General features: G+C 47.9%; 1 pseudogene across 1 annotated transcript; it reads right to left on the reverse strand.

Annotated features, from left to right (window-relative positions):
* Positions 1-12,756: 12,756 nt before the first annotated feature.
* Positions 12,757-15,510, reverse strand: LOC116532687 (annotated as a pseudogene). The gene is made up of 3 exons (XR_004260935.1): positions 14,302-15,510; positions 14,014-14,204; positions 12,757-13,887 (listed from the first exon to the last, which is right to left on the reverse strand). The product of XR_004260935.1 is annotated as a lysine-rich nucleolar protein 1-like (transcript).

Raw genomic sequence — 15,510 nt, forward strand, 5'->3', positions numbered from 1 at the left:
CAGTACAGATTGGCCATCCCAAATTCAAAATGCTCCAAAATCTAGGCTGGGCGTGGTGGCTTATGCCTGTAATCCCAGCACTTTGGGAGGTGAAAGTGGACAGATAACCTGAGGTCAGGAGTTCGAGACCAGCCTGGCCAACATGGTGAAACTCTGTCTCAACTAAAAATACAAAATATTAGCTGACTGTGGTGTCGGGCATCTGTAGTCCCAGCTACTCAGGAGGCTGAGGCGGAAGAATCGCTTGAACCTGGGAGGCAGAGGTTGCAGTGAGCCGAGATAGCACCACTGCACTCCAGCCTGGGTGACAGAGCGAGACTCCATCTCAAAAAAAAAAAGTATCAAAAATCTGAAACATTTTGAGCACCAATATGATGCCAAAAGTGGGAAATTCCACAACTCAACACTTGTCACAGGTTGCAGCGGAAATGCAGGCACGCACCACAAAGTTTACTCAGCATCCCCAAGGGAAAGTCCCATCAGCTGCTATAAATGTTTTCCTCACAGGTCAGATAGGTATCTCATTTTTACAGTTAAGTCCTTCTGTGTGAGTAGGTGGAGGAAAATGACTGCTGGTTAGTAGTATGTACATTCAGAGTCTGGAAAGATGGCGAAGCGGGCCGGAGGTTGTGACTCACACCTGTCATCCCAGCTCTTTGGGATTCCAGCTGAGGTGGGTTGATCACTTGAGGTCAGGAGTTCGAGACCAGCGTGGCCAACGTGGTGAAACCTCATCTCTACTAAGATACAAAAGTAGCTGGGCGCAGTGTCAGGTGCCTATAATCCCAGCTACTCAGGAGACTGAGGCAGGTGAATTGCTTGAACCCAGAGGATGGAGGTTGCAGTGAGCTGAGATGGCGCTACTGCACTCCAGCCTAGGCAACAGAGCAAGACTCCATCTCAAATAAAAATTAAATAAATATAACTAAAAAATAAAAGGAACAATGGTGATGCCGAACAACCACAGATTGTCCACATGGGTGGCTGAGACAGTGACCTTTGCTTTCAAACGGTTCAATGTACACCAACTTTGTGTCATGCGCAAAATTATTAAAACTATTGGATGAAATTACCTTCAGTCTATGTGTACAAGGTATGTATGAAACATAAATGAATTTTCTTTTTTTGAGACTGAGTCTCACTCTGTAAGCCAGGCTGGAGTGCAGTGTTGCGATCTTGGCTGACTGCAACCTCCACCTCCCGGGTTCAAGTGATTTTCCTGCCTCAGCCTCCCGAGTAGCTGGGATTATAGGTGCCCGTCACCACACCCAGCTAATTTTTTTTTTCTTAGTCAAGACGGGGTTTCACCATGTTGGCCAGGCTGGTTTTGAACTCTCAACCTCAGGTGATCCAACCCCCTTGGCCTCCCAACCCAAAGTGCTGGGATTATAGGCGTGAGCCATCACGCCCAGCCTATTCAAGTCCTAGGCATCTTGTGTGAGTTACACATTTATATACATACTTTGGCTTCAGGCAGGAGCTGTTACTGTCTGCACATTTGAGATGCAGAACTGTGACCCGAGAGAGGCAGAGATGTCCTTTCCCTCTGCCTAGGGTACACAGCGGATTCAGGGCCGTTTCCCTCCTCCCTGCCCTTGCTGGGCTGGTGGGAGGTAGGACAGCCCCCAGTGTCTGGCTCCAGCCCCCGGTGGAGTTTCCTTCACTCTCATCATGGTCTTCTGTTTCTGTGGCTTTGATGAGGAAACCAAGGTGTGGGGACCGTGCATTGATAAAAGTCACCAGTAGCTGCCAAGTTCCGCCTGGGGATGGAACCTTTTGCTAAGTTTAGCCTCCAAAAATCATTCTGAGAGCAGTCCCTCAGCCTGGAGGAGCAGGAGAGCGAGGAAGAAGGAGAGGAAGGTAAGGAGGGGGATGGAAAGAGAGGGAAGGGCGGATGAACAAAGGAGGAGACCGAAGAAGGGAGGAGGCTGGAGAGGGAAAGAAGGTGGAAGAGCCAGAGGAGTGGGGAGGAGCAAGGAGATGGAAGGAAAAGAGAGGAGGGAGAGGGAAGACAGGGAGGGGAGGGAAAGGTGGAAGGAGAACAAGGAAAACCCCCGAAAGACAGAAGCCGGTGCGACGAGAGACCTTAGACCCAAATCTGACTTTCCACAAAGTTTAGGGGCGGAGGGCTGCACCACCAGGCCACTAACCTACTCTTGACTTCCGAGAAGTTTATCTGCTTCATTTCCGCTTTTCGCCTCCTGGGCTCCGGCGCCTTTTCAGAGAGCAGCCTCACCGCCCTCCAACCCGCGGCCACTACCGACTCTTCCTCAGGACCCGAAGTCCACCGTCCTCACCTACCCACACCCCTCTGGGCAGGAAATCCTCCCCCTCTCTTCATCTCTTGCCAAGACCAAAAGGTGGTAGAAGTCAAAAAGCAATGAGGAGAAGACAAATTATTATTACTATTGTTATTATCATTATTGAGACTGAGTCCTGCTCTGTCTCCCAGGCTGGAGTGCAATGGCACAATCTCGGCTCACTGCAACCTCCGCCTCCCAGATTCAAGCAATTCCCCTGCCTCAGCCTCCCGAGTAGCTGGGATTACAGGCACGCGTCACCATGCCCGGCTAATTTTGTATTTTTAGTACAGACGGGGTTTCTCCATGTTGGCCAGGATGGTCTTGATCTCCTGACCTTGTGATCCACTCACCTCAGCCTCCCATAGTACTGGGATTACAGGTGTGAGCCACCGCGCCCAGCCGTAATCAAGGTTTCTTAAGCCAGCTTTAGTGCACGTCTGGGAAAATCACCAGCCACAGACACCTACCTCTGTGGTTGTTTTTCTGAAGAATTTCAGGAGGTCTCATATTTTCATATTTACACATTTCCTTTTTTTTTTTTTTTGTATTTTTTTTGTGTGAGATGAAGTTTTGCTCTGTCTCCCCATCTGGCAATGGTGCGATCTCGGCTCACTGCAACCTCCACTGCCCCCAACCCCGCTCAAGGGATTGTTCATTCTATTTCACAACTTCTGCAAAGTATCAAATACACAGTGACAAGATCCTTGCTTCTTACAGATAGATAATTAGGAGTATACAGTGGTGATATGTGCATATCTCTATTGCCAGATCATGCCGTGGAACACCAATGCTCTTCTACCACCATAGAGACATCGGCCCCTTTCAGTTTAATCAGATTAGAGAGCCAATTTCAGAAGCCCGAGAAGCAATTCAGAAAGCTCATTCTTTCTCTGGAACCACTTTTAGTTTTTTTGAGCTGGGGTCTCTTTCCGTTACTTACTTCTGCTGAAGTGCAACAGCGTGATCATAGCTCACTGCAGCCCCGAACTCCTTGGCTCAATGGATTTTCCCATCTCGGCCTTCCAAGCAACTAGAACTACAGATGCACACTGCCACACCCGGCTAATTTAAAAAAAATTTTTAGAGATGAGATCTCGTTACATTGCCTAGGCTGGTTTGAATTCCTAGCCTCCAGCAATCCTCCTGCCTCAACCTCCCGGAATGCTGAGATTTCTGGCATGAGCCATCACACGCAGTCTAGAATACCTCTTGGTACCAAAATTTGTATTAATCAGGGTTCTTCAGAGAAATGGAACCAATAGTGTGTGTGTGCGTGTGTGTGTGTGTGCGTGTGTGTGTGCGCGCGCACACGCGTGTGTGTGCGTGTATACATATCAAACACTGGAGGTCTTTCAGCAGAGAACTGATGTGATTAAAAGAGTGGATTCGCAGTACCTTGTTAGGAAGGGGGTGATTCATGATGAGAGAGGATTCTGATTGGAGATGGAGCAGCAGGCTCCAGCATCAAAGTTGGAAGGGACGTTGTGAGGTAGGGAGACAAAAGATCAGCTCAGACTTCCTCCATAAGGCTTCTCCTCAATCTCACCCACAACCCTTCTCCTCCATTCCTAGTGTCCACTCCTGGGGCTCCATTCCTCCAGCCCTGACCACAGAGAGCTAAAGCGTCTTGTGCAGCTGTGACTCCTGCACTCACCCCAGAGGATCCTCAAAAAAACAGCCTCGACATGAGTTGTTCTAGGGTTCTCCACACCCAGTGAGGGGTCCAGAAAAAATGTTCTTCAGGATTTCTGCAAAAGGAGAGAGCTCAGTGGTCTGAGGACATGGAAGGCTGGATGAGGATCAGGAAGATCCCAGTGAATGGGGAGGAAATTCAGGGCCATCACTGGTCAAAGGCTGCAATAGAGGGTGACCATGGCAGGGGGGTCGCAGAAGAAACTGAGGCAGGGCAAGGGGAGATTGTAAATGCCGGGGTAAAGAATTGTGGTGTTGGCCAGGTGTGGTGGCTCACACCTATAATCCCAGCACTGTGGTAGGCCAAGGCGGGCAGATCACGTGGGGTAGGGAGTTCGAGACCAGCCTGACCAACATAGTGAAACCCCGTCTCTATTAAAAATACAAAAAATAAAAATAAAAAGCCAAGCATAGTAGCGCATGCCTGTAATCCCAACTACTCGAGAGGCTGAGGCAGGAGAATCACTTCAACCCGGGAGGCGGAGATTGAAGGGAGCCGAGAGCTCGCCATTGCACTTCAGCCTGGGCAAAAAGAGCAGCAAAAACTCCATCTCAAAAAAAAAAAAAAAAAAAAGAATTAAGGTGTTGGTTACAGGCAATAGAGAGCCTCTGCCATTACCACCACAGGGGGCAGCATTTAACCAATGATGGATGGGATTTAGTGGATAAATACCCAGTTTCCCTGTCCCCAGGGTGCGACAACTCCCAGGCGTAGTCTACGCAGTCACCCCGAAGTCCGCAGTGGGCCAGCCCGTAGCAGACACCTGTGCACTAATACACCCTGTATTACTTCCTACCCATACCTCTTCTTGCATTTCTGGGGGATGCCTTTGTGGCGTACAGACCCCAGGGTGACTTCCCAGTAATTCCCACCTCCCGGCATTCATGCCTTTATATAATCCCCTCTCCTCGAGCTCAGCAGAATCTGACTTGCTTCCAACCAACAGAAGATCACAAAGGTGACGGGGTGTGTGGTGGCTCGCACCAGTAATCCTCACACTTTGAGAGGCCAAGGCAGGAGGATTGCTTGAGCCCAGGAATTGGAGACCAGCCTGGGCAACATAATGAGACTGCCAACGCGACAAAAAAAAAAAAAAATTTTTTTTTAATTAGCTAGGCATGGCGGCACATGCCTGTAGTCCCAGCTACTCAGGAAGCCAAGGCAGGAGGATAACTTGGGTTCAGGAGTTCAAGACCAGCCTGGGCCACATAGCAAGTCCCTGGCTCTACAAAAAAATTTAAAAATTAGCCAGTTGGCCGGACACAGTGGTTTATGCCTGTAATCCCAGCACTTTGGGAGGCTGAGGCAGGTGAATCACAAGGTCAGGAGTTCGAGACCAGCCTGGCCAACATGGTGAAACGCTGTCTCTAATAAAAAAATTAGCTAGGTATGGTGGTGGGTACCTGTAATTCCAGCTACTTAGGAGGCTGAGGCAGGAGAATCACTTGACCCTAGGAGGGGGAGGCTGCAGTGAGCAAAGATCGTGCCACTGCACTCCAGCCTGGGTGACAGAGCAAGACTCTGTCCCAGGGAAAAAAAAAATTAGCCGGGTGTAGTGGTACAGGCCTGTAGTCCCAGCTACTCAGGAAGCTGAAGCAGGAGGATCGCTTGATTTCAGGAGTTCAAGACCAGCGTGGGCAGCATAGCAAGACCCTGGCTCTACAAATTAATTAATTAATGAATTTTTTTGAGACAGAGTCTCACTCTGTTGCCCAGGCTGGAGTACAGTGCCAGCATCTCAGCTCATTGCAATCTGCACCTCCCAGGTTCAAGCCTCAGCCTCCCGAGTAGCTGGGATTATAGGCGTGCGCCACCACACCCAGCTAATTTTTGTATTTTCAGTAGTTACAGGGTTTCACCATGTTGGCCAGGCTGGTCTTGAACTCCTGACCTCAGGTGATCCACCACCTCGGCCTCCCAAAGTGCTGGGTTAACAGGCATGAGCCACCATGCCCAGCCTACAATTAAAAAATTGCCAGGCGTGGGGGTACACGCCTGTAGTCCCAGCTACTCAGGAGGCTGGGGTGGGAGGATTGCTTGATCCCAGGAGTTTGAGGCTGCAGTGAGCTATGATCATACCACTGCACTCCAGTCTGGCCAACAGAATGAGATGCTTTCTCAATTAAAAAATAAAAGTTTTTTTAAGTTCATTTATTTTTTTATTTTATTTTATTTTTTTGAGATGGAGTCTCTGTCGCCCAGGCTGGAGTGCAGTGGCAGAATCTCAACTCACTGCAACCTCCACCTCCTGGGTTCAGGCCAATTGTCTGCCTCAGCCTCCCCAGTACCTGGGATTACAGGCGACCGCCACTGCACCCAGCTAATTTTTGTATTTTTAGTGGAGACGTGGTTTCACCATCTTGACCAGGCTGATCTTGAACTCCTGACTTCATGATCCACCCACTGGAGCCTTCCAAAGTGCTGGGCTTATAGGCATGAGCCACCGCATCTGACCCAAAACAAAAGTTTAAAAGATGTCAGAGGTGACGGGCTGTCGATCCTTTGATTAGGTTGCACTGTATAGGACTATCAGACTGGAATGAGAGGTTCCCTGATGACCTTGAAGAATCACACTGCCAGTTGTGAACTACCCACGGAAAGGGTCACGTGGCACAGAATTACAGGAAGCCTCTAAACGCTGACAGCCTCAAACCCACCACCACAGGAACGGAATTCTGCCAACAACAGCCAGCGGAGCTTGGAAAAGGACTCCAAACTCCAGGAAGGAATGCAGTGCAGCTCACGTCTCCATCGCAGTCTTACGAAGCCCTCCGCGGAGTGCTCAATGAAACTGTACCTGGACTTTGTTTGTTTGTTTGAGATGGCGTCTTGGCTCATTGAAACTTCCACCTCCCAGGTTCAAGCAATTCTCCTGCCTCAGCCTCCTGAGTAGCTCGGACTACAGGCATACGCCACCACACCCAGCTAATCTTTGTATTTTTAGTAGAGACGGGGTTTCACCATCTTGGCCAAGATGGTCTCGCTGTCTTGACCTCGTGATCTGCCCGCCTCGGCCTCCCAAAGTGCTGAGATTATAGACTTGAGCCACATCACCCGGCCTTTCGTTTGTTTTTTGAGACAGGGCCTTATTTTGTCGCCCAGGCCGTAGTGCAGTGATGTGATCTTTGCTCACTGCAAACTCCACCTCCTGAGTTCAAGTGATTCTCCTGCCTCAGCCTCCCGAGTAGCTGGGATTACAGGCACCCACCACATACATGGCTAGTTTTTATACTTTTAGTAGAGACTGGGTTTCACTGTGTTGGCCAGGCTGGTTTTGCATTCCTGACCTCAGGTGATCTGCCTGCTTCGGCCTCCCAAAGCACTGGGATTACAGACATGAGCCTGTACCTGGGCTTCTGACTGAGGACGCTGAGATAATGATAGATGTGGGTTGCCGTAAGCTGCCAGATTTGAAAAGAGAAAAAGAAAGGCAGCGCCTTTTCTGCTGCTCCATACCCTGTTCATGAGGCTGTTCATGAGTGAAGGCACAGGAAGCTCTTTGAGGCAGTCTGTGGCTTCCAATATACCCAAAGCCACTATTGAGTCACTTCCTTTTTTGGACACCTGCCACTTCTCTGGTCTCTGTTGTGGGGAGCAGTCCAAGCCCCTTCTATCTTTGGGTTCCCCTAAAACTCCTCTGGAGAACTTTCCATGTTTCTAGAGCTCTACCTAAAAAGCATGGTATAGGAACTTTCCTCCGTGTTCTAGGCTGCCCTGTGTTCCCGTGAAATGTATACACTGGAGTCCTCACCCCAGCACCTCAGAATTTGACTGCATTTGAAGACTCAATCTTTGAAAAGGTAATTAACTTAACATGAGGCCCTTTAGATGAGCTCCAATCCAGTAAGACTAGGGTCTCATAAGAAGGAGAGGATCGGGCGCGGTGGCTCACGCCTGTAATCCTAGCACTTTAGGAGGCCGAGGCGGGTCTGTTGCCTGAAGTCAGGAGTTCGAGACCAGCCTGGCCAACACAGAAACCCCATCTTTACTAAAAATACAAAAAAGTACCCGTGTGTGGTGGCAGGCGCCTGTAATCCCAGCTACTAGGGAGGCTGAAGCAGGAGAATCGCTTGAAACCGGAAAGTGGAGGTTGCAGTGAGCCGAGATCATGCCATTGCACTCCAGCCTGGGCAACAGGAGCGAAATTCCATCTCCAAAAAAAAAAAAAGAGGAGATTAGGACATGGACACAGAAAAAGGGACCATCCTATAAAGGCAAAGGGCGTGGTGGCTCATGTAATCCCAGCACTTTGGGAGTCCGAGGCGGGAGAACTGCTTGAACTCAGGGGTTCGAGGCTGCAGTGAGCTATGATCATACCACTGCACTCCAGCAGCCTGGGTGACAAAGACACTGTCTCTAAAAATAAAATTTAAAAAAATCACAGGGAGAAGGCTGGTGAAACTGACTTTGGACTCTGGCCTCCGGAACTTTAGGGTAATAGACTTCTGTGGCTGGACACGGTGGCGATGGCTCATGTCTGTAATCCCAGCACTCTGGGAGGCTGAGTTGGGCGGATCACCTGAGTTGGGAGTTCAAGACCAGCCTGACCAATATGGAGAAACCCCGAGTCTACTAAAAATACAAATTTAGCCGGGTGTGTTGGTGTGCGCCTGTAATCCCAGCTACTTGGGAGGCTGAGGCAGGAGAATCTCTTGAACCAGGGAGGCAGAGGTTGCAGTGAGCCGAGATCGTGCTATTGCACTCCAGCCTCAGCAACAAGAGTGAAACTCTGTTTCAAAAAATAATAATAAGGCCGGGCGTAGTGGCTCACGCCTGTAATCTAAGCACTTTGGAGGCCAAGGCGGGTGGATCACCTGAGGTCAGGAGTTCAAGACCAGCCTGACTAACATGGTGAAACCCTGTCTTAAAAATAATAATAATAATAACAATAATAATAGACTTGTGTTGTTGTTTTTGTTAAGAGACAGGCTGTCATCCAGGCTGGAGTGCAGTGACACGATCGCAGCTCACTGCAGCCTCAAACTCTTGGGCTCAAACAATCCTCCCACCTCAGCCTCCCAAGTTGCTGGGACTACAGGTGCATGCCACTGCATCCAACTAATTTTTAAATTGTTTTGTAGAGTCAGAGTCTTGCTATGTTGCTCTGGCCTGTCTTAAAGTCCTGGCTCAAGCAATCCTCCCACCTTGGCCTCTCAAAGTGCTGGGACTAAAGGCGTGCACCACCATGCCTGGCTACTTTTTTTATTTTTATTTTTTGTAGAGATGCGATATCACTGTGTTGCCCAGGATGGTCTTGAACTCCTGGCTTCTCACTACACTCCCACCTCGGCCTCCCAAAGTGCTGGGACTGCAGATGTGAGCCACTGTGCCCAGCCAATTTGTACTGTTTTAAGCCACTAAGTGTGTGTTACTTAATTACCATAGCAATAGGACAGTGGTGGGGCTGGGCAGCACAGCATCCACTATCGCTCACCCTATGCCGCTCGGATTCATTTGGGTTTTTTTGTTTGTTTTTGTTTTGAGATGAAGTCTCACTGTCACCTAGGTTGGAATGCAGTTGCACGATCTCAGCTCACTGCAACCTCCACCTCCCAGGTTCAATCAATTCTTCTGCCTCAGCCTCCTGAGTAGCTGGGATTACATGCACCTGCCACCACGCCCAGCTAATTTTTTGTATTTTTAGTAGAGACGGAGTTTCACCATGTTGGCCAGGCTGGTCTCAAGCTCCCGACCTCAGGTGATCCTCCCAACTTGGCCTCCCAAAGTGCTGGGATTACAGGCGTGAACCACCGCACCCCGCCCAGATTCATTAGTTTTATAAAGAGACTCACTGCATTTGAGGACAGCTACTTAGGATTCTTGCTCTCTATGCTAGCCAGAAAATGACGATTAGTGGGATGAACCAGTTTCCACTGCAGAAGCTGAATCTAGCAGCCCCTGTGAGTGTTCGCCATCTCCCTCTCCAGCTGGCCCTTCTAGAGTCCCTTCATCTTCAGGTGGCCCTTCTGTTGATATAGGTGGCTCACCTGGTGGGGTTACCTAGATCCTCATCCCTGAGGGGCTGAGACCTTGCTCACTATGTCTAATCCCAAACTCCTGGGTTCAAGCAAGCCTCCTGATTTGGCCTCTCAAAGTGCTGGAATTACAGGCATAAGCCACTATGCCAGGCCTCCATTTTTGCTTCATTTGTTTCTTTTCTTTTCTTTTTTCAAGACAGGGCCTCACTCAGTCACCCAGGCTGGAGTGCAGTGGTGCAATCACAGCTCACCTGCAAGTGAGCCGCCTCCTGGGTTCAAGCGATTCTCCTGCCTCTGCCTCCCAAGCAGCTGGGACTGCAGGCATGTGGCACCACGCCTGGCTAATTTTTGTGTTTTTTGGTAGAGATGGTTTTTCCCCATGTTGACCAGGCTGGTCTCAAACTCCTGACCTCAAGTGGTCCACCCGCCTTGGCTTCCCAAAATGCTGGGATTACGGATGTGAACCTCCATGCCCGGCCACAACAGCACATTTCAGTTCCGAGCTACGTTCCAGGTACCGTATAGTGACATCTGGATATTGACACGGAGTATCACGGTATGGAGTAGCACAGATTTGGACCATCTGCATTAACTGCAATTCCTGATACATTCTGAATTTTTTGGAGGAATTACTTGCCTCTTCTCTTCTGTATTTCTGTTTCTCTCCTTTCTTGCCTTGATTCGGATTTTTTTTCTTATTCTAGTTTTTTCTTCTGAGTTTGGAAATTATACATTTTATTCCTATACTTTTAGAAATTTTCAATTTACGTGTGTTTGATCTGTCGGAGTCTCTTATCTGCAAAAGCCTCCAACCCTGTCTTCCTGTATCCACTGGCTCCCCCTACAGGTCATTCTTCATACAACAGTCAAAGTGAGATGTTTTGCAAACATTTTATTGAAGTATTCCATAGACAGTTGACCTTTGAACAATGTGGGGTCTTAGGGACACCAACCCCTGAGCAGTCAAAAGTCCACATATAACTTTTGACTCCCCAAAAACCTAACTCAGCCGACTGTTAACCATAAGCCTTGCAGATAACATAACCTGTTATCACATATATTGTATGTTACATGTATTATATACTGTATTCTTACAATTAAGTAAGCTAGAGAAAAGAAACCCTTCTTAAAATCATGGCTGGATGCAATGACTTACATCTGTAATTCCAGTACTTTGGGAGGCCGAGGCAGGCGGATCACTTGAGGCCAGGAGTTCAAGACCAGCCTGGGCAACATGGCAAAACCCTATCTCTACCAAAAAAATTACAAAAAAAATTAGCCTGGCACGGTGGCATGGGCTTGTAGTCCCAGCTACTCAGGAGGCTAAGGTGGGAGGACTTGAGCCTGGGAGTTCGAGGCTGCAGTGAGCTATGATGGGGCCACTGCACTCCAGCCTGGGTGGCAGAGTGAGACCCTGTCTCCACAAAAGCAAACAAATGAACGAGCCAAAGAAAGAAAGGAGGGAAGGAGGGAGGGAGGGAGGAAGGAAGGAAGGAAGGAAGGAAGGAAGGAAGGTAGGTTACTATATTATCACCATCAGCCAAATATGAGAATTTCTGATGCTTCTCGTTCCACTTCTCATTCCACCAACTCTTATTATTTCCCATATTTTCTCTAGTTTTATTTAGGAATCACTGACAACTAAAAATTATGTATATTTAAGGTGAAGATATGATGTTTTGATATACCTATATGCTGAAATGACCACCACAATTATATCTCACTGTGGTTTTAATTTGCATTTCCCTGATGATTACTGATGATGAGCATCTTTTCATACACCTGTTTTGTATGTCTTCTTTTGAGGAATGTCTATTAAGGTCATATGCCCATTTTTAAATTACTTGTTGTGTTGCTGTTGAGTTATATGAGGTGTTTATATATTTTGGGCATCAGCCCCTTATCAGATGTATGGCTTACAAATATTTTCTCCCAATCCATAAGTTGCCTTTTAATTTTGTTGGTTGCTTCCTTTGCTTGGCAGAAGCTCTTTAGTCTGTTGCAATTCCACTTGTTTATTTTTGCTTTTGCTCTGTGTGCTTTTGGTGTCAAATCCAAAAAATCATCACCACGGCTGGGTGCGGTGGCTCACGCCTATAATCCCAGCACTTTGGGAGGCCAAGACAGACAGATCATGAGGTCAGGAGATCGAGACCATCCTGGCTAACACGGTGAAATCGCGTCTCTAATATTTCTGAAGGATAGCTTTGCTGTTATAGTATTCTTGCTGGACAGTTGCTGTTTTTTTTCTTTTGGCACTTTGAATACATCATCCCACTTTCTCCTGGCCTGCAATGTTTCCGCTGAGCCTCTGATACTGCAAAGGAGGTTCTCTTGTATGTGATGAGTTCCTTCTCTCTTGCTGCTTTCAAATTCTTTTTCTCTCTGATTTTTGAGAATTCTATTATAATGTGTCTCAATGAAGTTCCCTTTATCTTAACCCTGTCTGGGGTTATTCGGGCTTCATGGATCTTCATATTCATTTTTCCCTTTCCAGATTTGGACATTTTTATGGTTTTGGGAGTTTGCTTTGGTTTTTGTTTGAGGCAGAGTTTCACTCTGTTGTCCAGGCTAGAGTTCAGTAGAACAATCTTGGCTCACTGCAACCTCCACCTCCCAAGTTCAAGTGATTCTCATGCCTCAGTCTCCCAAGTACCTGGGACTATTGGTGTGCACCACCACCCCCAGCTAATTTCTGTATTTTTGGTAGAGATGGGGTTTCACCAAGTTCACCAGCCTGGTCTCAAACTCCTGACCTCAAGTAACCCACCCGCCTCAGCCTCCCAAAGTGCCAGAATTACAGGCATAAGCCACCACACCTGGCCTCAGAATTTTTCTGTCATTGTTTTTGTAAACAAGTTTTCTCTCCTTTTCACCTTTTCTGCTCCTTTTGGAGCACCTCCATAATGCGTATATTGGTTTACTTAATGGTATCTCATAAGCCTATTGAGCCTTTTCAGAATTATTCATTCTTTTTTATTTTTGCTCCTTTGAATGGATAATTTCAAATGTCCTGCCTTTGAGCTCACTGATTCTTCCTTCTTGGTCACATCTGCTGTTGAAGCTCTCCATGAAGCCTTTCAGTTCAGTCCTTGTTTTCTTTAGCTCCAGAATTTCTTTTTAGTTGTTTTGTTTTTGTGGCTGGGTAACCCCAGGTAATTTATTTTATTACTTTATCCCTGAACCTCAGTTGCCTTATCTATAAGATGGGGATAATAGTAGCACCCATTTCATAATTATGAAGATTAAATATATTACAAAAAACACTAGCATGTGCCTAGCACCTGCTAAACACTCAACCAAGTTCATCTGTACACACTGATGTCTCAAACAGGGATGGAATGTTTAATACACAAACCAGGAGATTTGAGAAACACGAGCTGCCCCGCCCCAGTTCATTCAAGCCCATCGAGATCATTGTTCCTGTCCTTAACCTCCACAGCTATTAAATGTGAGCCAACTGTCAGGTGGCTTTCACCTGCACAACTGAATAACCCATATATGCCTAGTGTTCCATTATTGGAACGCTAAGCTTATGGGAGTTGTTTATATCCTACTGCTCAAGGTCATCACCAAGATCTGATTTTTCACACACACACACACAAATGTGTAACCTCCAGTATACATGGGATAATCAAAGCGATTGTGGCAGTTTTGGGGGGGGGGACAAAACTCTAGAGTTTAGTCTTCCAGCTTGACTGACTTGGAAGTGTTCCTGTCAATATAAAAGAATTTGTTGGGGGTGGTGGAGAAGCTGGGGGCTTGGAGAAGCAGAGGCCGGCTCCGTGGCTGTACTTCCAGCTCTTGGCCTGGTCACAGTCCCGCTGCAGGTTCTGCTGCAGGCTGTCAACTGCCTTCTTGTGAGAGCCATGTAATCGTGCTGGCGGTGGGGGAGGTGGGCAGCTGAATGAAGTGGACAGGTTTTTGTTTTTTTTTTTTAGAAATGGACAGGCTGGTCTTGAACTCCTGACCTCCTGATCCACCTGTCTCAGCCTCCCAAAGTGCTGGGATTACAGGAGTGAGCCACCACGCCTGGCCAGGGAAAGGTTTTTGAAGCCACCCATAAGTCTGATAAATTTCAGTTTCTGTTCCTGGTTCTCAAAACCTGCATTATCCCATGGGCCAAACTGGGGTTCCGAACCACTTCCTGGTTTCAGAAGGTTACGTTTTGCCTGATTCACGATCGATCTCTTCTTGCAAGGCCTTTCACCTCAGCTGGTCTACAGGTGCCTCGCCGATGAATTCACAGCCAAATTCTACCAGATGCACAAAGCAGAGCTGGTGCCATTCCTACTGAAACCATTCTAAAAAATTGAGGAGACGAGACTCCTTGTGTTGCCTTTCTTTCCAACACCACCTCTAAGTCCGTGTCTGTTTCCTCCTTCCAAGGGTCTCCTGCTACCCCACTCTCTTTCCTCTTCTTCCTTTTCAGAGCCAGCTCCTGGATGACTGGCTGCTCTATCTTCCTCTTGGATGTCATCTTTTTCTTCACGGGGGGCCTTCAGGCCATCTCCTATGAGGATGTATTCTGGAGCCTCAGCTTTGACTGGCTTCTTTCTACTTCCTCCTAGGGCTAATCTCCATGGACCTGGAGGGCTCGGAGTGGCCTGGGAGGGCATCTCCCTCCTGGTGGATTTTTTTCTTCTTCTTCACCTTCCCATCGTGTTCCCTGGAGCTCTTCTGTTTCTGTTTCTACCCTAGCCCGCCTGTTCCTCACCCTCCTTCCCCACTGAGCAAGTGTCCGTGGCATCCCTGGCTTTGCAGAACCAAAGGTCCTGGACTGAAAAGTCTGTGGGGTCCTGGGCCCCCTTTTTTTCCTTTTCTGTTTTTTGAGCTTCTTGCCTACTCTGCTTTCCTCCTCACCCTGTCTGAGGTCTGGGGAGGTTTCCACCGCAGAGGCATGGGACATGGCCAGGGGTGACTTCTTCTTTCTCTTCTCCCCACTGAGGAACTCCAAGGGGCCAAGTGCCTGCTTCCTGGGGCTGCATGATTTCTCTGTCCGTCTGGCATGCAGCGTCGTCTCAGGTTCTACATGCTCCTCACAAAGGGTGCTGACACCTTTCTTTTTCTTCTTCTTTTTCTTTGCTAGAGGCATCTCAGATGCCTGCCCGTGGACCACACTCTTAGTGGAGGATATGGCTCTTAAAGGAAAAACATCAGCAAAGTAATCATCTTTGTTTAAAACTGAGTATTGAGTCTCTGGTTCTTACCACTTTCTTCTTTTTCTTCTCTAGAATCCCAGGGCCCAGTTCTACCTTGTATGTCTTGGTGATCATTCCGGTGGGCCAAACTTTCCCACCTCCATTTGATAGCCTGCTCCGCCGTGACTCAGAAGTCCACTTCTTTAGTCCTTTTTAAAAAAGTGTTTCTATCTTTTTGTTGAATTTGTCATTTTGTTCATGTTTTGTCTTCCATTCAGTTGTCTATTTGTGTTCTCTTGTAATTCACTGAGCTTAAGATGATTATTTTGGCCAGGCGCAGTGGTCCGTGCCTGTAGTCCCAGCAACTGGGGAGGCTGAGGTGGGAGGATCGCTCG

Source organism: Sapajus apella, unplaced genomic scaffold (assembly GCF_009761245.1).
Source record: "Sapajus apella isolate SASKATOON/1434 unplaced genomic scaffold, GSC_monkey_1.0 scaffold77, whole genome shotgun sequence".
Taxonomy (NCBI): Eukaryota; Metazoa; Chordata; class Mammalia; order Primates; family Cebidae; genus Sapajus; species Sapajus apella.